The sequence below is a fragment of the Lepidothrix coronata genome, unplaced genomic scaffold (genome assembly GCF_001604755.1).
Source record: "Lepidothrix coronata isolate B3197 unplaced genomic scaffold, Lepidothrix_coronata-1.0 Scaffold21, whole genome shotgun sequence".
NCBI lineage: Eukaryota > Metazoa > Chordata > Aves > Passeriformes > Pipridae > Lepidothrix > Lepidothrix coronata.
The window spans coordinates 1,500,703-1,526,667 of NW_016690201.1; the positions used below are offsets into that span (position 1 = coordinate 1,500,703).

The window sequence follows — 25,965 nt, forward strand, 5'->3', positions numbered from 1 at the left end:
CAAGCGGGGTTTTAAAAGAACATATAAGGCAAACTTTAATGTGATGATACCAGTATTTCCCTCCTTGTGTTTATTGTTCTGTAAGTAGTACCATCCTCAGAAGCTTCTCTCCCTATAAAAAAGTAAAAATATTAAGATAGACATGGCAGCACAAACACACTAAATTATGAAGCTTTACTCCCTAAATGGTCCAACTGGCTTAGCAGGAACAGAAAATAATTGTGTGGAATACAGAGGAGACAGACAATGCCTGGAAAACCAGAAAGAGAAATCAAGCCTCCAGCTTGAACTGCTCGATAACAACTTTTTAATCAATAGCTTCTTTTTTGTGGCTAATGCAAAATTTAAATGAATTTCAGACAAAGCTAACTGGACTTTCTTAACTGGTATCAAAATTATGCTCTCTGGCTTCTGCATCCTTGTTTAAGGTGAGAGCTGTGTGGCTTTGTGGCAGTTTTATTGGGAATTTCAATGTTCTGGTTTTTTCCATGAATGCAAATGAGTACCCTTCCAAGACCCACTTATTACTTTATGATTTTAGATCATTCCCCCATAACTTATCCCCAAATCCTAAAGCAAGTAAACTTCACTCATGAAAGTTCTGTTGCCTTAAAGAAAGTGGCCATAAAAGTTACCCTGATGAGCTGAGTTGTGTGGAAAAATGCAATAGAAAAAAGATTGGCCTAAACTAAAAAGAAGTAATATAAAAGAAGAAAAAGGAAATAGTTTCTGCCACTGCCAAACTGCATATTATTTTTCTGAAAGGCACAGCCTAATAGAATAGCTTGCTTTATTTATAGAATACATTTGATACATTCATTTCTTACATATATCATACCATGGATGTTTTCTGCACTTTAAACAATTCAACATGCAGTAAGACTCTCTGAATTTGCCAGGTGTAGAACAAACAATATAAACAATACCTTGACGTATTATTTCCATTTATTCCCAAGACAGACCTTTAGTTCAAACACACTGTTTTAAACTTAAGTTAATTTTTAACTGAGTAGTGGAGATATGGTGGCCAGCACCCAAAATGAAGACTGACTGTCAAGACAGAGCCTAAGCAGTGACAGAGTTCTCTGTGTGGTTTCCATTTAGTCTGAAAATCTCTTCAGGTTGGAAATACAGCATTGGTAAAAGTCAGGGTCAGTGCTTAGAACAGAATCTCCCCATTCATCTCTGAAACTAAATTAAAAGAAACAGCTCGAGGTCAGTTTTTTACTTTTAAATAATATCCACTCCCATTCATCCTCTCACCTTTTCTCTCAACAGCAAATGCAAAAAATTAGCGTTTGAAAGATCTTGACATCCTATCTAGTGGGTAAGACAATTCATGATCTTACAACTCCTTTCCCTTCACTCTATTCTCTCTGAACAGGCCAATAGCTCTTGTCCAGGAAGACCATCCATTATCACGGTGACAGTTATTGATTTTAATTAAAGTAGTAGAAAGAAGCTGAAAATATTAAGCCCTATTCTTCCACGTTCTAGGAATCAAAATAAATGGTACTGAGAATTTACACTGACACAACCACATATTTATGCCTGTGTCCAAAGCTACAGCCAATTTGCACAAGATGCCAAGAGAGAACTCCAAGAGCTTTAATTAGTATAGAAAGCTGATTTGATGGTAGGTACAACATGTAATAGTCTTGGCACCAGCAACCCACAAGAGCAGTGAGTCCCTATTGCAGTGAAAGACTTGATGGGCAGCAGTAGTCACTTAATTTGTTTGTATAACCAAGCAAGCTAGTTTGCCCTTTAGTTTTTTCCCCCCTATTGCTTACTGCATGCATGCAAAGAAAGCGTTTGGGTTAACATCCAGCTACTCACAATTACAACTTGAAATGCCTGCCAACTGCATAAATCTCACTAGCCACAAAAAAGAAAAAGGCTTTTTCGTAGAACGAGAGATCAAGGCACGCAAACACACACACACAGAAAACAGGAGTGCAGTCTGCTAAGCAATGTATGCCTCCAAGCTGCATAAAAACACTTCAGTTACAGACTTCAGAGAAGTAAACTGGTTCAGAAAGGCTGTGCTTCATGTAAAATTGCAAAACATGCTTTTGTTGACCTTTTTTTTTCTGTCCCATCAGAAACAGCATCTTGTAATATAGCTTTGCTGCCCTGCAAGAACCGATGAAATGATGTTCACAAGGCACAGGGCACTACTTACCCTTGAGTAAGTGCCAGATACAAAGGACTGCTACTCTAATGATCAAGAAAAATCCATCCATCTCTCAAGCTCCACCTGATCAATGGGATAAAATTGGTTTACAATGTGATCCCACTACATTTTAGAGTAAGCTGACTGAAGGATAGACTTGTGCAGTCTACCTTCAGCCTTTTCCACTGCTATGTGGATGAACGAACAAAGTTTTCTGTGTATTCCATTTTCTCTGTGGAATCCCTGCAGAAAAATAGTTGTTTTCCCAATGATTGTCACGTGTAAGTACTTAGACATTAATCATCAATTTTACCTATCAGGCAATTTTTCCTACTTTCTCTCAAGCAACAAAAATATGATATGAAATCCATAACAGCCTTGTTCCATCTGTAAATCCATCTGCTTTTTTAGCATGTGCCCTTGAAGTACTGATGCATTTGGGGGAAAACAAGTTGCAAATAAACAAGTTTTATATACAGCATTTCAGTTGTGGAATGCAAAAATTCATCATGTCTTGCAACGTGAAACTGCACTGCATTCCTGTAACAGATATCTCTGGCTTGCAGGTTGTAGCACATTGTTGTCATTTGAATGTTTATTTCTTTCAATACCATTTGAACAGGTACCTCCTTTCAGTAAAAGAAAGATGTAATAAAGGAACTGCTTGGAAGCCTGAAATTTATTCATTTTTTTTTTTCCCCAAGGATCTGTGAATTTGGCCATTTTCTTGGTGTTCCTCCTCTGTTTGATTATCTGCCTGCATCTTATGGGCACAGAGATTTCACGGGACCTGATGTGACTGTGGGTCCCTTTGGAACAATATGCTGAGCGAGCTTCATTGTTCCTGCTGGCTGAGTGACAGGTATTGAGCACACGTATGTTTCTCTGATTCAGGGTCATAGAGGAGAACCAGCTACTTCTGATGCAGCTCTGGAGTCAAATAAAAGAAATTCCGTGCTACTCAGGAGCATCATCTGAACCAGCAACTCTTTTCCCCTGACAATAGAGCTAAGTAAGAGATTTACCACGTGCAACAATTTTCTGCCACCTAGAGAGAGACTTGACAGAAAAAATGGTGTAAAATTAAAAACTGCCACTTACTCAACTTGCACAGAAAAAAAATAAAAATTGTTTCCACTCATTTTGAGCTTTGACAAGGGAAACAGGATGCTAATGCTTCCAGCATGTGCTGTCTTGGGTAAACTACAGCATAAACATCCATCAATCCCGAAACCAATTACTGTTCTTCTGATGTCCATCACAACAGACACCATTTTCTCTGCATGAATATTCATTAATTGGACCACTACGCATTGCAGGTAAGTTCAAAGAAGCTTTCCTTATCATGAAATGCAGATTAAAACATACTACACCAAGAATACATTGTAATGTAATGTAACATAATGGTCGAATTTGGCCAATATATCTCAATTCACTCACAGCACTGTTGGAAATTCTCTAAACATGTCACTTCTTGGCTTGGACTTAGTTAATGACTGAAGTAGAACACACAAAGAATTTGGGGAAGGTATGCAAGCATTTACCCACCAAGAGATGTCCCATCAGGGAATGACCCTTAAATCACAGCATGAATTGTAGAAAAAGAATCTATTGGAAACCTCGTGCAGCTAAGAGATGAGCATACCAATAAGGGAAGAGAATGAGGAATGCTGATTTTCATGCTACTCTAGGGTGTAATGAAAAAAAATGAAAATCTTTCCTGAAGACATGAATCTTTCCAGGTTTTCAAGAGCTCCATGTCTCACTCTCGACTGACAGAATACAGTCACCTTGGGGTTATATTGAACAGAAGTAGTTATCGATTAGAAAAGTGTTTGCAGATTAGGAGCTTTGCAAAAGAGTTACTCAGCAATCTCTATTAATTGGATATGTTCAGCACTTGAAACTTAATTTCTATCTCCATTTAAGCGGGTCAATATTGTGGAAGCAGCTAGAAAACAGGTCTGGCACAATAAAACCGCGGTTCTATTCCTATTTGTGTGGATCAGTCTAGTCAAAAGCAGAATGTGTCTACCTTTATTTCAGGCTAAATAACCACTGGCCTCATGAAGAGGCTGTGATGGTTTCCATCTGGCACTGTACCAGGGATTCATGGATTGTACCAAGTTACAGAATCACAGCTTATCTCAGAAACTGGTGATTGCCTAGTCCAAATCCCTCCGCTCAAGCAGGTTGTACAGAATCATGCTCAGTTGAGTTTTGAATATCTCATAGGGTGGAGACTCCCCAGCCTCTCCAGGCAGCCTGTTAAAGTGTACCAAATGTAGCAAACTCTCCCTGCAGCAGCTGAGCCTTCTCTTCAAGGTTAAACAATCCCAGCTCTCTCAGCCTCCCCTTGTACGGCCATGTATACACTCCCTGAATCCTCTTTGTGATCTTTGCTCCATTATGTCCATGTCTCCTCTTGTACTGGAGAGGACAGATCCAGACACAGCGCTCTAGACATGGTCTCACCAGGAATGAGTAGAGTACTGAACTCCTGGCAATGTTCTTCCTAATACAGCTTTCTTTGCCCCAGGGGCTCATGCTCAATTTTTTAGGTCCAACAGGACCCCCAGTGCCTGTTCTGCAAAGCTGTTTCTCAGACAGTGAGCCCCTGGTCTGTACTAGCACAGGGAGTTATCCTTCACCAGGTGCAGGACCCTGCCTGTGTCTTTGTCGAACTTCATGAGATTCTTGTTGGCCTGTTTATCCAGCCTGTCAAGATGCCTTTGAAGGGCAACACAGACATCTGGTGTGCCAAACACTCCTCACAGCTTTACATTTTCTTCAAACTTGCTCAGAGCGCACTCTGCCCTGTTGTCCAGGTCAAGGATAACAGTATTGGCCCCAGCGCGGACCCTGGGGTATGCAACTGGTGACTGGCCTCCAGCTAGACTTCATGCCACTATCACAACCTTCTGAGGCCAGCAGGCCAGCTACTTTGCAGTCCATCTCCCTGTCCACTTGTCTAATGCATATTTCATTAGTTTGTCTACTCTTGGACACTTTTTGGGGCTCAGGAACTCCAGAAAAATCAGGTTCTGTTAAATTCTGTTTCTAGCAGTATCAAGCAACTAATCTTTACAGACTGTAACATGAAGACTTAGGCATTGGCTGTGCCAAAACAAGATGACTGGTCATAGTAATCTTGTCAATTTTGCTCCTCAGTTCTGTAGGAAGTGGCAAATCACACTGAATAGGGATCAAGAGTAATTTTGCAATTGAAGGAAACTCATTGTGTTTCTTCTCTCAAAGGCTAATATGCTAACGCGACTAAAGGAGAAATACTGAGCACATTTTCTGAAAAACAACATGACCTTTAACAGGAAATGAAAAAAGTCTCATTTTTCTTCTGCTATACAAAACAGAGAGCTCCTGCTAGAAGTTGCAGTGAATCTCAGCCTTAAGCTAACCTCTGGAGCCTTGCACATCTGTAGCTTAACTGAGAAGCAGATTAATTTAATTAAATAACTTTCAGTGTGTATGTTTTTGAAACACTAAATAGAAAGAGGTAAAATTTTACAGTACTAGCAAAGATGGGATGGAGACACTGAATCCAAACACGTTTAGTTTGAGTTTATCCATTTACTAATCTTCAAGGTTTGCCAAGTCATTTAATTTTTAGAAACACAGCACCTATGTAATGCTTAGAAACACCTGAATACCTCATGACAATTCTGATAAGACAAAGCAATCATAGGACTCCTGCACCTACTTAAGAGCAGGAATAACAGAATTCCCATAAGCAAAATATGTGGATACACGCTCCCAGAATCCAGGTCTTTCTGACCATTGGTCTTACAGAGGAAGAGGTATGTCTTCACATGTTTAAAAGCACCAACTACTCACATTTGCTGAGGCATACAGTTCTGCAGAAACATAGTAATGAGGCGCGTTCTTCTCTTGTTTTGTATAATTGCTGTAAATGTCAGTGCCTTGCTCATCCAAGTCCCATGCACAACTAAAGTAACCAGTAGAAAGTGTCAGTACCAACTGAAGACAGAGCTCTCCTAAAATTCGTTTATGATGGGTCCACGTGTCCCTTCTCTCCTTTGATGCATGTAACCATTTCATCCATACTCCCCATATACAGTGAGAAAGCCAAACTTTGTGAATGCATCTTCCCTATCTTCTAAAATTCTTTACTCTCTGAACAAAGAAAGTATTTTGCTATTTTTGCTGTGATAATGTGATGTGTGCTAATAACTTTCTGATAGGCTGTCATCAGTGTCTCAGCAATTGTTTTTTCATCATGGAGTTCTCTTTGAAGATTATTAGTCACTGTCAAGGGTGACCTGCTAGCTCTATTGTTAATGGTTAATAGATGATTTTTCTTTACCTAATTTATACCAAAAAATTAAACTCTAAAGGTTATGTTAGATGTTCCAAATCCTAAAGACCAAGTCTAAAAGTGCAGGTATTTAAAAAGGTGAGATGCATGAAGCAGCACAGCTATTCTTGGGCAAGCATTAATAATTAGATATTATTTTGGAGAAAGGGCAATGCTTCATCTGAAGATGAAGTATTATCTTCAATATCTCTTTGTGCAGTTGGTGGAACATGCCCACTGATTGTGCTTCTAATCTCAAAATAAGTTGGCAGGTTTGCCCTTTTCTAGCTGAAATATAGTCTCTTCTGGGAAACCTTTACCAACACATCCTGACAACTGTTATGTCCTATTAAAGATTGTTCACTGATATTTGTAGTATCTTAAATACACACCGCATTATTACAGGTGAATTCTACATTTGCTTAGAATAAAGATTATACTGAAAATAAAAGGCAAGCAGACATCCACAGGGCTGGCTTGTTTAGGAAGCAGACTCATTACTGTGCTAGACTATTGTTGTATACTATGGAGTTTCTTCAGGATCAGCAAAGTCAGCTGGGGATGAAAAACAGGCAGCTGTCAGACTCTGGGAGAAATGTGGTTATTTATGATCTCCTGCTCTCTAAGAACAAGAGAGTTCCACAGACATTTTTGATAGAAAAGGCAAAGAAACAGCATGACTGATCCCTACACCAGAGTGATATTTAAAATTATGTTCAAATATTATTTTGTCTTTTCCCCAGATAAAAGTAGGAAAGTCCTCTTCATTTGGCCAAAGGGTTTTTTTTGTTTTGGTCTGTATTTTTTTTATTTAAAAAACCCAGTTAAACAGTTGATCACATGAGAAAACAGAGGACTTCATTTCTTTCCTGAAGAAGGAAAATGCATGCTAGACTGATTTACTGGCTGGGAAAATTTACCTTGGCTTCAATTAAGTAATTTAAAAAGAAAAATCTGCTTGCTTGCAATAATGAAGAAACTATACCAGACACTAATGCACTCATTACATTATCCCTTTAGGGCTGGCAAAACAGTCTACACTCCATTTTTGTCAAAAATCTACCCTGGAACATCTGATGTCAAAACAATTTAGCTTTTATGTTTGTAACATTTTTAAGGTACCCATTTGTGTAAACACAAAAACAGTAGCAAACGACTGCAATGATTCATTTGAAAAAAAAAAAAAACAGGAAAGAAAAAAGAAGAAAAAAAAAGGAGAGAAAAAACCCCACAACAAAGCAGCAGCTTAAAATCCTTCTGACGACCAAAAGTTAGAGCTCAGTAAAATAATTCCATTACATGAATTGTTGCTGAGAGTGTTACAATATTGGTTAACAGACAATATACTGATAATATCCAACTGTCATAATTCAGAAAAAAAAAAATAAAGGCCAATTATAATACTACCCATTCTCCCTCCCAAAAAACATATCCCATTTTCTTATTCTTCTTTTAAACCTGTGCACAGGCACCAGAAATGTAATGAAATAATTTTTTTCCAAGGTATTAAAAAAATCCATAAAAACAACTCTGCTAACATCTGTCACGCATTCCTGGACTAAAAGGCAAGTGTCACTGGAAGGTAATTGTATATAAAGTGCTAGAGCATGTAATTATTGAATCCCTTTTATGTTAATAGCCCCATTTATTCAGTAAGGATGGTCAAAACGGTTTTCTCAAACATGTTTTGGCAAACCTCAATCTCAGTAGACATATTCTGAAGACAACGCACGCAAGGCAAGAAAGTTATTTGCCCTTGTATGCAAGTGCATACATGGATTTAGAAAGAGTCCCAACCTGTCTCTAGTCAGTCATATTCAGAATGCCTCGTCCTATTTATTTCTCACTGTGAGCCAGTGCATCCTGCTGGAGCACATATCCTGTGCTCCTGAACTCTCCAGTAGAAAAAAAATCTGTGTGCTCAGGAATTCGACAAGCAAAACAGAACATTGGGGCATTTTCAGCTTGTGATAATCTCAAAGCTAAGTAGTATGTACTCACCTGCAAAATATAAAATCCCTTTAGCCTACTTGCTCTGTGGGGAAAAAAAAATGACGCAATGAGTTTAGCTTGTTTGCTTGCCCATCACAAAAAAAGTATTTTCCAATATGAATTGCAAAAGACACAGCCTTTATTACTATTAATGATCCAGCCTCAGTCTGTGAAAATCAGCCCAAAGCTTTATTCCTAAGAATTTAGAATTAAGCACATTCATAGAGTATAGCCAGATTTTAAACAAGGATTAGAATTTGTGACCTTCAAGCATAAACTTACAATACTGACATTTGTAAATTAATATTTAAGATGAATTTAATGACATGGGGTTGAGTACATTTTTAACCTCATCTAAATTTTCTCTTTATATTTTGCAAGTCCTTTTTTAACTTTCTCATTTCTTTGTATGCCGCTTGCATACAAAATCTGTACATACTAAATGAACAATCACAGGCAGAAAAATAATCATGGATATATATTAATACAAGTGGTTTATCATCATGTGACACTTCAAGTTCATGTGTTTTACTGTGTGGGATCTGACTCTGTGTGTCCTGAGTATTCTCTCAACAACAGAGACATGTGAGAAGTCACTTGTATCCTGTTTCTGAGAATACAGTTTCACATCTAAAAACGTACTCTCTGAAACAAATTAAATTAGATACTGCCTACTTTATGAAGTGAATTGAACCAAACACACTAGTAGGACTATTTTAATAAATAAAAACAGCTTGGTTTTGAAGGGAAGGGATTTCTGACAAAATGGAGAAATCTTCAGCCTTTGGTCTTTCATTTTGTTTACTGGAGTGGTAAAAAGAAGGTGGGGAAGAAAGTATGAATCAACAGATAAATTCATGTTTGTTTTTCTTGCAAGAAATAAGTAAAATAAATTTCAGAACTTAAAACCTCACCAAACTTTCAAAAAGTCAATCTGCAATTATATGGATGTCAGAGAGCTGAAACAGATGAAAAGTTAACTACTGCTGCTTAAAGCCAAGAGCCATATGCATAGTCCACACTGAGCTTTAGTTCACAGAAGTAAGAAGAAACAGAAAGTGTTCCAGGACTGTAATTACAGAATAAAATGTAGGTGTTTATATTGTAAAATATGAGTCAGTCTACAATCCATTTAAAAAGTCTCACTTTTCAAAAAAGCATTTTGCAGTAACAATATGTACAAGGTGATTGAGGCAACGAGAGACAGGCCAACAGAGCTAGTATGACTATACATCTCTTAAAGCTTATAAATTGAGAAGATATTTTAAAGGGTTTTCTAGGCAGCTGGAATTCAGGAGTCTGGCTTTGACAGCATAACAGGGAAATGGAGAGAAAGAGAGAGTGTGTACAAGGCGGTGTGCAAGAGGGCATGATAAAGGGTGAGGGTGAATGAGGCAGCACGAAAGGGGGAGAACAAGAATGAAGAGTGAGCAAGAGCAAGTGAGAAAGAGCATGAGGGAGAGCAAGGGCGTGAATGAGTGCAGGGGAGTGATAGGAAGAGCAACAGTGAGGGCAAGTGAGAGCAAGAAAGCAAGCACATGAGAGAGAGCATGTAGGAGAAAGAGAGCTTGTCTAAAATGTTCAGTAATATCAGCTATTAATAACCAATGTAAGAAACTAACTTGTCTCCAGTGAACTGCATTTTGACCCACTTATTACAGAAGTCAAACATGAGCTAAAAGAGTCGGGCTAGGAACACTGAAGTTCAGCTACTAACACTGTGTTTAAAAGCAATATCAATTAGTTGGAGGAAAAAGCAATTAAAAAAAAAGAAAGATCAGCAGAACACAGGAGGGGCAACTGAAGTCTTATAATTGATAGAGTCTGTGGGTTTCTGTTGCTGGTGATTCACACTGGCACAGTTTGTATAATTTCTCTGCCTCCTTTGCAACCGCACAGTATGCAAGTGTGTTGATTAAATGACACCATGGACTTATATAGAGACTGTTGCCCTGAAGTGTTCCCACTGATCATCCATTTGAGGCCAAACTCACACTAGACTCCTTTATAGAGTAGGAATACGTAGAAGAGCTCTGGCCTACTAGCATAGATCAACTGATGCAAAAGGGTGCAGTCCCCTAGATTGTCTCACCCGGTTATGCCACAGCCTAAGGTGGAAATGGACCTCTGGGACAGCTTCTCAGAGCAAACAAATAGCTTGGATCATTATTTCCCTCACAGGAAGGAAGTCACTCATATTACATCCAAAATGAAAGAAAAATAGGGTGGGAAAGGAGTAAGAGTGGCTCTAGAAACACAGCTGGAAATTAGCTAGCTCCAGTTGCAAGAAGCAGTTTGGGTTTTGGTTTCACTACGGATGACTTTCTGTACCCTGTTGCATACTTTCCTATGACTTGCAGGTTTGCAAGTCTGATGCCTGTTGAGGCATATCTGTGACATGAAAGTACACCCTTCTACTGTCTGTCCAATATGATACCAGGAGTACCGTTACTCATTGCCAAAAGACTGGACTACTAAGAAGGTACATCTGCCATTTTGCATAAGGCAGGCTGAGTTCAGGTCATGCTGTCCTTGTATTTGAGTGGTCAGGTAGGAGAAAGATAGACTTCCTCGAGGATTCACTTTCCAGTTTCTCATTGAAGTGTACTACTGCATACCACCCCTTTGTTTTTAATTTTACTTTTAAATCATTTTAGTTTCCTGTCTAAAAGTAAGAACTGAAAACATAAGTAATTACTCATCCAAACCACTGTCTGAAGCTAACGTTTCCTCACTTGTAGTTATGTTGCATAGTATAACATTAAAAAAACAACCCACACAGAACTGAAGTCTGCTTACCAAACATCCTCCCAGCAGTCTGTTTCCCAAGCATCCTTCAGCCTTCTGGAAGCAGTAAACTGCTTCTGCTGAAGGCATGGAATAATCCTGAGAAAACTAAAAAAGACTTTTCATAGCTCTAGGATTAATGAGATAGGTAGCTTGTCACTAGTTGCTCATTATAAAGCAAGCTCAGAACAGTAATGGCTAAAAGTCATTAACTTCTGGCATTGGCTCAGTGACATATGGGAAGAACTGATGGCCTCAGCTCACTTCTTAGAGCATGTAACATTTCTCAGTTGTCAGTCCCAGCAGAAAGACCACAGTTTCAATGCAATCTGGAGAGCTGATTTCTACATCCCAGCTATCAGATCTCATGGAATTTGGAAACTAACGGAGCTAACTCAGAGATCTGTCTTCCCCGAGTAGCACACATCAGTTTCAAATTAGGTAATTTTGCATCTGCTGTGAATACTAACGTCAAGCCAAAGGGATTCTTAAAATAAAGCAACCCCCAAATCATTAAGCTTCTTTAACAGCCACAGGAACATATTCAAGCGTACTTACTGCTCAATCACACTCTTTATCTTAAATCATGTCCCTTTGGTTCTCTCCTATTTTGAAGAGCTGCATAAAACATCACAGCATTTTTTTAAATCATAAATGTACCTGTGAGCAAGCTGGGATTTACAGCACTTGGGATTTACCAAAAACTGCTAACACCAAACTGCCTTGAAGTACTTCTAAAAAAATAACCATGGAGGCAACTGAATAAGTTTATATTAAGATTTTTTTCTTTTCAGTCATCGGAATGTGCATTAAAATACACAGTATTTTGAACAGAAAACCTGTAGTTTGATCAGTGGCTTGACCCACCCAGTGGTGAAGTACAATTGCCCCTTCAGAGGGTGCAGTAATATTGTCAGACCTGTGGCAGCCCGTGAGTTGAAAGACGAAAAATATGGAGACACAGAGAGGAAAACCCACACTAGAAATGCCGACAAGCTTTCGAGCATGTAGGCTCTTATTCCAGTAAGCACTGAGAGAAGTAAAGTCTTGAGGATCTTCTTTGCAAAAGCCTCTACCATGTTTTACATTATTTAGGTTGTAGTGGTTGAATTCAGATGCAAATTACAAAGTAGTCCTTGTGCAATTCCCATTTACTCACAAAAAAACCCCTATATGTCATCTTTCTTTTCAGAACAGACAAATCAAAAGTTTCATGATGACATATTGTAGAAACTAGTCTGGCCACCAGCTTCAACCAGTTTTGCGCTATGTTTGACAGAACATTAAGTTATCCTGCCCTACCCTATACCCTGATGTTTATATGTCTGCATTTATCCCAAGTAGAAATAAAATCCAAACCCCTAAACCCAAACAACTTAACCCAGTCCCTTTGCTGAGTTAAGCCCCTGAAACTGTGCAGTTGCTTTTCCTCAACGTTTCTTCTCTAAATTGCTATGCCTCATTGAGAATCAAAACAGCCAGTGACTGAGAAATTGCCACAACATTTTGGTCATGCTGTTTCTCTTGAACTGAAGTCAAGATGCTTATGGACAAAAATAAATGCTTTCTTCTTTTTTTTTTTTAATTTTTTTTTTCTACGAAATACTTATTATGAAAAGCATGTTTCACTTCCATTACTGTTCCTTAACATCAAATCTTTTAACCACTGAGTAATTTGCTGCTGCCTACACCATGACAGCTAGCAAGCCTGACATGCACAGCTTTGTTTCTGTGTGGTTTAGTACATTACAATTGAAGATTCTCTACTCAGTCCAAGCAGTACAGTGTGAAATCAGGACAACTATTTTTCTATAAATTCAAGAACCCTTGTTGGCACTTTAGGACCATTTTATAGTTCAGGTATAAGAGAAGACGTTTAGACATAATGCATCTTTACCAACGAAATCATATGTTTCTATAATTTCATGTTATGAGAAAAGGTCAGCTGTATTTCATATAGAGTTAGGTGGAGATGCAAAAAAAACTAGAAGAAAAAATGGTGGACAAGTTTTAAGCCAAGGTCATAAAGCTGAAGCTTCTATTTCATTCTGTTAACTGTAATAAATACTGAGCAAAGCAAGACAGTGGATCCAGAATACCTAGAAAGGGCAAAGCAGAAGCTTAATGGCACACTGAAAACATGGGCTGCCAGAGAAGAGTCTGGGATATGATGAATGGACTCAAAAGACAAGAGCTGGATTTTCAAGAATAGAAGCAGACCTTGGTGCTGCCTCAGAGACTGGAAAGGGAAGAGCAATGCCACATTAAATTAGAAGATAATTGGAGAATCATGCTGATAACCATAAATATTTTGGTGATTTCATAGGACAGAAGGTCATAGAGATTCCACCCTAAGACCATGACATTAGATACAACTGTTCAGAAGCACAATTACAGAAATATAAATTAGTTGTTAAAAAAACAAAACAAAACTCACACCTAAAGCTGTTCTATAAAGTAACTGTTCTTAAAAGAGGCAAGCATAGCAGCTCACTTAAACCACAAAGTACTCATAAATGCCTCCCCTGTACAATGATGGGAATATAATTATACCCTTTGCTATGTTTTGTACAGAGTTTATTTGTCTTTTTAATTTATGACAAAGGTCTTCTCAGTTTCAGGTAAATTATAAGCCCTCAAAATAAAAATCTAAAACTGCCCTGTAACTGTAAGACCTCACTCAGGGGAGGGAAATGAGGAATATTTTATGACTCAAAAGATCATGCTTGATGCCTTGATAGACTTATGGGAAAGTATTTTTAAACATGGATTTCAGAAAACATTATCAAATTGCAAGAAGGTAATTCTTGAGGAAGGTTGTAATTTTGAAAGAGCTTTGAAATGTCAGTGTGTGTGTTGTGTGAACACGTATATAAATGTAAACATCCTGATGTTTCAGAGCAATTCGTCTCTATCCCTTCCCAAAAATGTCAAGAACTTTCACTGAGTTTTGAGATTCTCTGTCCAGCAGAGAAAGTCCAAAACAGCTGCAAGACCTGTTAGAATATCACACACCAGGACTCACACTGTCCCCATCGACTGCTGCAGCAGATAACTAAGTTAGGCAGAGGAGGGGCAGCTACATCTGAGGACACGAGAGTAATTTCTACACTGGCAAAATGCAACAAAACACAACTATTCTGACAAATTATTTGGAATTGTAGAATCACAATTGTTTCAGCAATTATATAATTTAATCTCACACAGTTCCAGCTGATGCTTTATTCTAACAGTTTTGAAGAGGGTTGCCAACAGTGATTGATACAAGATGCTGAAGTGTTCCAATTTTATGTGATTGTGATTTCTAATCAGAAATAAATAATCAGTTAAAACTGAGAACTACTTTGAAGTTACTAAAAACCTTAATAATAGCAGTAAGAGGTTTCTAAAAATTGCTGTCAAGAAAAATAAAAAAGGAAAAGAAATTTTTTATTTCCCACTAAATGCTTGATTTTGTTTACTCACAGCTTCAGCTTTGGTGTCCCTACGTTGTGTCTGCACCCATCAGATCTAGAACCTTGTTTTTAAATGACACCTGAGACCCCGATGCACTTAGCTGAGACTAAGTGCAAATATACTCAACACTTCCATTCATGACAAAAACCGGCAGTGAGTCACTGACAGTGCTCAAGTCAAAAGTCAGCTCAGGCAACAGTTGAAACCCCACGGGATTTCATAAAACCCAGCAGGATCCAGAGACCTCTGAATCACATTTACTGATCTAATATGAGGCCTGATTATATCACTGTCCTGTGCTTCACATTTATTGCTCCAAAAGATAGCAAAACTTACCTTTCTCCTCAATCTATTGCTGCATGAAAGTACTGTGTTTCCTTTAGAGTACAATGCCAAGAAACATTATAATAATATCTTTGGGGCATAAATCTCTGAAGGAGATTAAACAAAAGCCTGTAAGGGCAGCATGAAGTAGATTTTATTACATTTTTAGACAGAAATCAAGGAATTAGTGTTTAGACAGCAGACCTATTCTTTCCGGTTTAGCAAGAAGAACATCATTAGCTCATACTCTCAATTCTAAAATATCCTGTAGGCATTATACCTCTACAGCTGAACAATTATCAAAAGGGATTAATTTACCACCCAAAATGGTCTCATTTTCTCCTCATTGTTCAGAATGCTTCATAAAAAGGAAATATGAGTATTCTAGTCTTTAAAATTAGTAACTTACATTAAAATAATTTACATTTGGCTAGGATAAAAAAATCCTAGGGTAAAAAAAATTGTTCAAACTCCTTGTCAAAGCCTTCTTTTCTATAGTGAGTCTTTGAAAAATTAAACTGATTTTATTACACTATCTTTCTGCAGATGTTTATTTTTATCCATGAATCAGTGGGTTACAAGGCTTAATTGGGATCCCTCCATTAAAGCAAGTGGTAGCATTGATTTACAGGGTATTAAGGGACAACACCTTTCCCTCTCACCTGCCAGTGAAGTCCTGGTTATGACTATATAGGAGAATGTGATATGCAGCCAAATTATATTCCAGTCAATCCATATCTTATAAGCTTCCAATAAGCATCCCACATAGGATGGAGCAACGTTTGTTATTGAGTAGTTTAGATAAAACACATAGTTTTATTTTAGTCAGGCCACATGTAGTCACAAGACCAAGAAATATTTTTCATGCTATTGAAAAAAAGCTTAGGATTTATGTGAAATTCCCAAAACACGGACGGCATTTGCCATCATGTTCTCTGTAGTCCAGATTCAATTTCCAACAGAAAATCTGTCAGCCAAACATTTTCTTTTGCTCAAGTTACTGATAGTGAATTCAAAAGTCATACAACCAGTAAGAACTCTCATCCTGGCAGCAAACAGATACCTTTTCCTGCAATGTGCCATTCACTTCTCAACCAGTTAAGTTTCAAGATATATTCACCACCTGCATTTACAAAGGGAAGGAATATGAAAAAAAACAACAAAACAGCCAGCCTCTCTAGCTCTCCTCTTGGATCACTTTTTATATTAGACAATGACATCTACTTACTGACAGAACTAGAGCCCATACCCAAGCACCCTGGATTTTTTCCCATAGCTGCAGAGGGAAGTCCACAGCGGCAACTTCGTTTGGAAAAACCCGTCCTCTCCTCAACAAACCTGAGAATGTTTGCCAAACAGGTATGGGATGCTACTGATAAAACTTTGATGATCCTACAGAAACCTAAAAGGGTTGTGAGTGCCTTGATACCAGCTTTTCATATTTATGTTTAGAGAGTTTGTTCTATCATTAAAGAGGAGCACTCAGGAAATAACAGGAGTCAATCAAAGCCAGTATCATTTTATTTTACCCCTGACTTTAACTTGAAACCTTGGATAAAAATGTATTATAAAGATGAAACCTAAATCAGTGCTTCCTGTCAAAACCAGAAAAAAACATCTCAGTGGCAAGTATTTCCAGCTGTACTATAGTTTCACCAGAATTTATCCATCCTGAGAGCCTGCCACATCACAAACAGCTTTAGTTGGAGCACTCTATTCACAGAAAGTCTTTAAAAAAGTTGCTTCAATGTTTTTATGTTTCCTCTTTCCTTTCACCATTTGTCCCGTTCTTATCAAACCCCAGAGTCACCACTGCTTTGTGGTATGTCAGAGATTTGGTAGTGAGTTGCTCGTCAGAGTACTACATTGGTTTCCAGCCACAGTAAATATACAAGTGGCAGCAAATTAAATCTGAAAATTTATAGGTCTAAAAAATTCTAGTTTAAGTTGCTATTCATCCACATAATTGGATGTTAATAATAGGGTGCACAGTGCTGGCATTCATATCAGATACACATACTATATATTTATTAAGTATAATTCATTCCACTGAAGTTCTAATGAGGGCTGCTTAATTCTGGCTTTAATCAAATGTCAGGAGGCAGAAAGCCAAGCAAAGACTGTTTTTCAGAGGTGCAATTTTGTGAATGAGTCAGACAGAGCTTTTTTAATGTTAAGTGCGATTATATTTGGCTTTATCTCTGCCTACGTACATTCTCTTCCCTATTTGCATTATTTTTTTTGCAGCTCATAACTGAAAATGAATGGAACTGAATGTTATGTTCTGATTGTCTGCTTGTTCCAGTGATGGTTCTTCATTGTATGACTACCTTTAATGGATATATAATATATACGACAGGTGGGAAAGAAAGGTAATCAAGCATGTTTTTGAGTTATTTTTGAGGTAGATACTATGTGAGCTGTTTGGCTGCATATGAACAAGCTGATACACACTTTTGAGCCATTATGATAAATGCTACGATCATGTTAAGCACTCACTCCTTTGACAAAGCATTCTGCCATTGGCACAAGATTAAAAAAAGTAAGAGAAACTAATAACAGCTCATCATATTTCCTGATCTCTAACTGTCATCCACCATCACTGTCAGTCACAGTCTCAATGCAAACTGGTACACACACATGCTCTTAAAAAGGAAGTAAATTCACTGATCACAGAATTACTGCATCTTATACCCTGGAGAGGACTGTTCCAACCCTTTTCTCTGGCACAAGTTCTGAAGAAAATAGAACTGGATATGGTAAGACATAGCAATAAGAACCAAGAAAGACCCAAAATATAGCAACCTCTTCCTCCTGCTTTGAAGGACAAGTTTTGCATCTTTTTGTTAATAAAGCTAAGACACTCAGATGATATTCTGATTATCTTCACAAGAAGCCTAGCTTCTGACACTAATTTCTTCCACAAATTTGTAAACTCATCTTCTGAATGAACAAATTTAGAATACTCCCTTATCACCATCAATTTCTCATGTAGCATGATCAACCACCAAAATGGTTGCTTAGAAGCAGCTATATACACTGAAATAATAAAAAACCCCAAAGATAAGCATATCTATTCCTGTAAAAAACCAGTAACTATCTGAAACATCCCCGAAGAAAAGCTCTTTTATATAACTACACCCTCATTTTGTTCTGAGAAAAATATACCCCCTGTACAACCAAGAGAACAATTACATAGCAGGGTACCCATTTAAGGAATTAAGTCAGATTTTGAAAGAAGCACCAAAACACTGTGTGAGAATTTCAGTAAAAGCCTCTAGTCCCACCCTGAATTTTCTCAGTGTCATTTAGAGTTGGTGCCTATACAGAAAAATCAGCAACTAATAGCAATACATACTAACTCCTCCTAGAACAAATTATTTTAGTCTTCACATGCCTTCCTATCTCTACTACACAAGGAGTTGGAGTTTACTCTGACAGGAGAACTCCAAATACATTAAAAAAATTTAAAGCATGCCTGGGCAAGTGTAAAACTTGTAGGGGAGATTTACCTTGTCAGTAATGGAGATATGACAACAGAACTGTCAACATCTTACCTCTGCATTTTTGGGAACATAACACTTCATTCACAGCGCCCTTCCAATGTCTACACAGATTAATCTGAACAACCATTTCAAACCAGAATGAAGTCATACAGACAAAAATGTCTCTCTTGCCAGTGAAGGAACACAAAACAATCCCTCCATTTTCTGGTCTTTCACTCCTGAGTGATAAATCACAATTCTACTGGGTATTTAAGATCATAATTCTGTCCTTCCCATATAGGTAACCACTTTATCTCCTTTCCCAACAACTCGGTATTCTACAGGTGTAAGACACTACTCTCTTTCAATCAATCTCACTGCCTTCCTAGTGGAAGTTATATAGGTTGTTTCCAACATATATTTGGTTTCGAAGCTTGCTACTACGTTTTCTGTTTTGAAAAGTAGCTTGTGCACCTGAGAGCTTTTATGTTGTTTCCAAAATAACTTATGCTTGTCATATTTAAAAGTGATCATCTCTCTACCTTCATAGCTCACCTATATCATTGTCCTTAGATCATCATAGAATGAATTCTCTTACGTATTAGTTGCAGAAAATACTGGAATTTACTATCTTGATTTTTGAAGGATTTATCAATAACACGTTATGTTGGTATGCAAACACTACTCACATCAAGTATCCAGGATATTTTTTGGTTGGCTTTGCTCATTTGGTTTTAAAAATTAGATTTCTATCCTACTTTATTAAAATCCTACATTACATAAACATATACTGTTGCACAAATAATTTCTGCATGTTAAAATTTGTAAGTCATGTCATCGTGTTCACAGGGATACAAGATTACCAGGTCTGCATTTGAGCACATAACTTGTCTGAGGAGAACTGATACAAAAGCTGATGAAAAATTAATGCCCATTTTGCAATTGTAGTAGATGCAAATACACACTGTGCAACCATAGCGTGAGTTTAACAGAGGCAAGGAACAAGTATGAAAAATGGCATCTTGTTAACTCTATGTGACATCTTTATAATTAAATGCCACAGTTATTAGAAGTCTAAACCATCAACTAAAAACTAATGCACTTCCTGTAAAAAGAGCAAGAGGGAATCTGGTAATCTTGGAGAATGTGTGCTTTTTCATCAATATGCTTTTTGACTGCTGTTGTACAGTAGTTAACTATCACGATATTCAAGGAGCAAAGTGATTCTTCAAATGGCAGTGGAACAACTGATAGCAAGGTGGCATCAACCACCTGATGTATATCTTTCCTTGAAGAGTCTACCCACTTTATGTACTCCTGATTCCTTTAAAATAACTCTGAAAACTCTTTGTACAGCCTGCAACATCTCTGCAATCACTTTCACACAGACATTAGAATTTTTTTTGCCCCTTCTGGTAATCATATAGTTTGCAAATCTGGAAAATCCTGCTGACTCTTAGCATTCCTTGTTAGGTTTTAGATTTCATTCCAAAACAAATGCTTAAAGTTTTTCCAGCTATTTCTGTGTGTCAGAGTCTTGTCTTATGAGGCAGAGGAAAAAAAAATCAGAAAGTTTTTAAGGCTCTAATCAACACAGGGAGTTAGTTCCAGGACCTGAGACTGACACAGAAACAATCAGTGTAGCAGGTGCTAGAAAAACTTGTAGGGTTTAGGTTTGTTTGTTAGTTTGTTTTCTGTTAGTTTGCTTGTTTGTTTTGTTTTGATTTTTCTTTCTTTTAGTAATTAATTTGCTAAAAATGTCAAACAAACAAACAAAAATACACACAATGCATAAGAGATAAGAGTAGCAGTCAGAAACAAGTTGTATGACAGCCAATCATTTAGATGGCACGGTGGCACTTCATCTTAGGTAGAAGAGAATTTGGTGTTGAGAACGGACCAGGAATGCAGCCATATGCTGGTGGGAAAAGATACACTGGTGACTGCAGGCATGTTGGTCATCCCATGATTATTCTTCTCCCATGCAGGAGGCGAAAAACCCCAAACCAACTAACCGACTGCAGGCACATGTGATGAGTTGTGTCAGAGCCTCCTCTGTAAAAGGAGCACAGATAATGATATGTTGACACTCTTTGAGACCAAACCCCCGACTCAGTAGACCTGCAGGGTGCTGGGTGGAACACAGCCCTCCCAAAGAGGTCGGCTGGGCACGGCCACCTGCTGCAGAGGCTGGGGAGGGATGAGCAGCAGCAGAGCAGAGCAGCTGTAAAGCCGTAAAGGGAAGTCAAGTGAGTTGCCTGCCCATTTAAATCAAACGTACCTAACCAAATTCAGCCTCCTGGCTCTCAAGCAGTAATCTGCCTTTAAGCAGAAATCCCAAGGGCTGGACAATCAGCTATTAAAAGTGTCAAAGACAAGCTTGCTGTTAACCAAGGAGAGACACAGAACTAAATAAACCCATGATGACACCTCCAATTCCCTACGACCAGATGAAAAGAACATTTTAAGGACTACTAGCAGCATTTTGTCCCTGTTGTGCTTAGCAAAGCCACTGGTGAGTACTGCCACCTCTTTAATATTTTATTACCTGAACAGAATTGACTGCTTTAAGTTTTGATAAATGACTGATGAAAAGACAGAAAGAAATCCCTACTGCAGAAAAAAACTGGACCTCAATAAAACTACATTAAACTCAATAAACTTGTAAAGTTTCAAGCAGACCAGAGTTTAGCAGACCGGTGAGGAAAATAAATATGATTCCATTGCTGTGTTAGGTCAGTTTAGCAACAGTCACTTTATCAGCACCATTTTTGTGAAATAATCTTTTCATTCAGAACTGACTAATTCTGAATTTGGCTCACATGCTCCACAGAAGCCAATGAAATCTGGGAACTATTTTTAAGTTTAAGAGCTTTGTCACATGCCTGAATATTACCCACAGTCACATATGTAAGACTTCCATACGGCCAGTTTACAGTTTGAGTCCTTCTCTCTCAAATTTCCATTGTGTGCCAGCAAAAAGCTCAGGGAGATATATTCCCTGACAGAACTCATTTTCCCCAGTGTACATCAGACCTATCTAGCACAAAAAAAAAAGCACCTCTGCTCTCTGATCTGTGGGTCAGCTGAAATGGAAAGAGCTCTGGTAAACACAAACCTGGTGCACGTTTTAAACTCAGTGTTTTAGAGATGCACCTGTGACAGCTGTCACACCAATAATCCTACAAGAAGAGTTTTACATTCAGAACTGCTATGAAGAGGTAGCTTGAACTGTTACATACATAGAGTATGTTTTATTTGAAATTTCTGTGTTTCGTTGTTTTGGGAAACTTATAGCCCAGAGGGCCATTAGCTTCAGCCAAATACAAGTGTATTAGATGCTACTAAACATCCATTCCCTATAGCCTTAATTGCAAAATGCCATCAACATTCTTCTGTGGGAGTTCATCTTTATGGAGAAAATGGCATTTCTCTTTTGAATCCCTGTTCCACTTTAAAAATTGCCCCACTCCCTTTTTTTTCCCGTCTTCATCCTTAGTACTTGGTTTAAGACAAGATATGCAACTTTGCCAGCTCATAGCACTGTCTCTGCCACAGTTTCTTTCAAAAGCAGACTACTCTGGTGAACAAATAATCAAATTACTTCTTCATTTTATGTTACTCCCTTAACAGTTGTCTTCTCAGAAGTAGGATCTTTGAGTCACAGTATGCCACAAGCCCAGAAAACAATTAGGTGTTCTAAATTAATCAGAAGAGTGTTAATTTGATCAAACCAGTACTGCCTGAATCTCATAGCATCCAGGTTACTGAACAAGACCTTGGATACTATCCAAACATTCCTTTTAAAGAAAAAATTTACATCAGAAACAAAGCGGGTAAGTCTACTATCCTGTTATAATGATATTCCATATAGAACTGAAACATATAGTGTATTTTATTTTTTTAAGGAATTTATTGAAAAGAGAGATGAACAGTACACTAAAGGACTGTTTAACAACAGATATTTTCTACAAAAAAATAAATAGATCTCTGGTAAAAGCTTTAATTTCAATAGTCAGCAGACAAGTTAGCAAACTAGGACAAGGGAAGCAGATCATAGAATGGCTGGCTCACCTCCCCATCCCAGTGCTCAGCCCTGTCGTGGTTCTGGAAACATGGCAGCTGAGGTCACTCATATGACATTTTGGGTACCGTATTCTGTGGCTGGGAATCAGAGACAATATACACAACTACAAAATCATTTGGTTTTTAGATGACCCAAGTGTATCTATGGGTCAACATGGTTGATGCCCTTTGTTCTGCAGCAACCAAGAGTAATATATACAGGCAGACTGTCACACACATATGGCTTCAACTAAGTGAACAAAATATTGAGCTCAGTGTTAAAATAATCACAGTTCACAAGAGTCTCAGTTCAAACTGAATTACTTGGAATCTTCTCAATTTACCCCAGAATTATTCACATTTTAAGATTACATCACATCATTAAGATACTCATTCTCCCATCTAATACCTCAGTTTCTAACCCTGGAGATTGAGTCTGTCAATGCCCATGATAATTCACAATAAAAATACAGTGACATTTCAAAAATCTGAAAGCACTACTGCATGTAAACTATCTGATAAGCTGATAAAATAGACACTTTCATTCTGAAGTGCAGACATTTTGACATCTTTCAGCAGTGCTAAAGAGTGATGCTAACAAAAATTAATCTCCCTTATGATGTTGAAGGTAGGAATTTATCCTCCACTAAAAAATTCCCTGTCAAATTCTTAAGAGATCAGATGTTACTGTGGATAAAGGATCTGCAATGTGAAATAAAATCAGTAAAATAAACTAGGAATCTAAACTTCTAGGGTTTTTTAACCAAAACACAGCCTTACCAGCAAGTATAGAACTTATCCAGCTACAACACGTTTACATCAGATCAAACAAAAGTGTTATTAAGAGAAATCTCATTATTTAATCAAATCTAACTTCCAAATTGGAAGCCTGGAATGTGTTTAAGACCAATGCAAAAAAACTGTTTCCTACCTGTTTAAGTGGAATCTTTTTAATTCAGTATTTCAATTTCATTTTAGAACATGTCAATGGCCCATATGAAACATCTGAGAAAGTTTACTCATCCTCTGTGGAACAGGACACAGTCCATCAAAGATAGCATTGCTACACTTTGCAAGCCTTAGCAGAAAACAGAGACTGAAACAACACCCTTATTCTCAGAGGTAGTCTCTCCAGAATTAAAAATAATATGGAAGAAAGAAAAATGGTACAAATTTAGACTTACTGCATGCACAATAACCCTATCACACTGGAAAATACTGTGTGCTGTAGCAACTGGCCAGGGACACTTCACCATCCCTCTCCCAGAAACACAACACCACTGTGGAATAATTTGGAGAAGAAGCAAGCTGTGCAGCAGATTTATTTTCATCTGACCTTTATCAGACTTAAAGCATGGAAGTGTGCTCCAAAATACTGCAGCTACCTAGGATAAAGTGTCTGATTTAATGTCTAATAAACCTACATTAATGAAAACTCAGTGATTCAGAGCTCATAAGAATCAGTGCCCACCAAGTGCAGCAAACCCAGAAGTATGAGGGACCACAAGAGGCTCTCCCACAAAAGCTGAGAGAAGTGGTGGCACAGGTGCCTGGACTGGCCCAGTTTTAAGTGCCTGAGGTACTCAGAAGCAGATATTTCAGGTTTGTAATACAACTAAAAGAGACATTGCCAGGACATTGTTCAAAACTTCAGAGCTGTTGATTTACGCTCCAAAGATGCCTCTTTCTCTACATTACCAGAGGATAAAGACCAGGGACACTATGATCCTAAAATTTCTGCAGTAGGGAATAAGGCTAGCATGGTCAAGATTCAGCTCAGAACAGAGTATTTGTGTAGTTCAGATCTGTTAGAACTCATAAATTATAATTGCAGCCATTGAATTTATTAAAACTTGAATGATTCATGCAGTCATGTGAAGCAATTCAGGTTTATCACTGACCGTAGCATACAGCAATGAAGAACAATGAGCAATTATTTGTGACCAAAAGCAACAGCGACAGGTAAAAATAAGAGGGAAAATTAAAACATGCATTCTTTCTCCAACAAAAGAGAAGAAATATTTTCATGTTTTCTCAGTTCTCAAAGACCAATTAAATGCTTCATAGTGTATGAAAACAACTAGGGTATAAAGAAAATAAAAAAGGAAAACAGAAAGAATAGAATGGGCACTTTTAAGGAACATGCTTAAACTTGTTAATTTTTAATATTAAAAGGTGTTGATGATAGACCTTTTCCCATATTAATCTATGAATATGAGAAAACATGGAATCAAATACTTAAAGAAAAATAAAGAGAAGGTGTTAGGAGAAGACAAGTCTTGCATCTACTTTACTTTAATTCATTAAAATATTATCACAGGGGTAATACTGCAAAGTAGCATCTGGTTGATGTCATGTTTACGTGCTTTCCCAAACAAGGCACTTCAAACCCCACTCATAAAAATTAAAACTACAGTTTGAGTAAAATTATAAATTTTAGTCATCAATTGATACAACAGTAGTATATGATATTTGCATACCAATTTCAATATTTCAACTTTGAAAGGTCTGCACGAACGTCAATTGTATAGTTCATGTGTGAGAAAATGTATTACTCCAGCATAAAGGGGAAAAAAGACAAAACCAGATGAAAAAAACCCATAATGCAGTATTTCTCACTCTTGAGTTCTGTCCAGCCTAGAACCTCATGCTGCTTCATAAAAATTTGTGATGAGATGTACTAGAAACTGGACAATTTCTGTTCCAGTCAAAGGATTCACAGATCAGAAGCACAGTGTGGTAGCTCACGATTTTTGACAGCTTGTCAGTAGTGGTACCAGAAGTTGCTGTATCCAGCTGCTTACCCCATCCCCTCCCCGACACAGCACTACCAGATAATGCAGCAGTCCCTGCCGTGCATCCACTGTTTAGCCAACGTATCTCGCGGCTGGGAGCTGTTACCTTCCAACACCATCTATTTCAACCAGGATACGAACTCAGCAGCCGAGGGGACGCTAACAATCTGTTCTGCTACTAGGCAGTAAAACTCCACCCGTGATGGGCAGATGGCAGTCACAGAGCCTCATAACTTCTCCTTGGGACCACGTCACAGATCAGATACATTTTATACCACAGTGAAATCTTGCGAACTGGGAACAGGAATGCCTTGACATTAGGCACCTGGGTTGCAGGAGGAGGAGAAATTTTAAAAAGGCAAAAATATTGCTGTATCTGTGGTCTAATTTTCACTTATCTTTGGAACCTTAAAATATTGAGTGGTATGACGAAGGAGGAACAAAAATGAAGGTGTTTAGATTCTATAGATTCCTGGAAATAGCCAGTCTTTGATAACATCCAGCCTCTAAAATACCAGTGAAATAAGTATTTCTTCAGAAATTCCAAGCATA

General features: G+C 37.9%; 1 long non-coding RNA gene across 2 annotated transcripts; it reads right to left on the minus strand.

Moving 5' to 3' along the window:
- On the minus strand, positions 1-25,615 carry LOC108493935. Of its 2 annotated transcripts, none has more exons than XR_001873660.1 (5): positions 25,520-25,615; positions 8,511-8,544; positions 6,029-6,140; positions 2,186-2,260; positions 1-112 (listed from the first exon to the last, which is right to left on the minus strand). It is a non-coding gene; the product is annotated as an uncharacterized LOC108493935 (long non-coding RNA). The 2 variants fall into 2 exon arrangements; XR_001873659.1 differs by lacking the exon at positions 1-112 and adding an exon at positions 1,005-1,191.
- Positions 25,616-25,965: the final 350 nt, after the last annotated feature.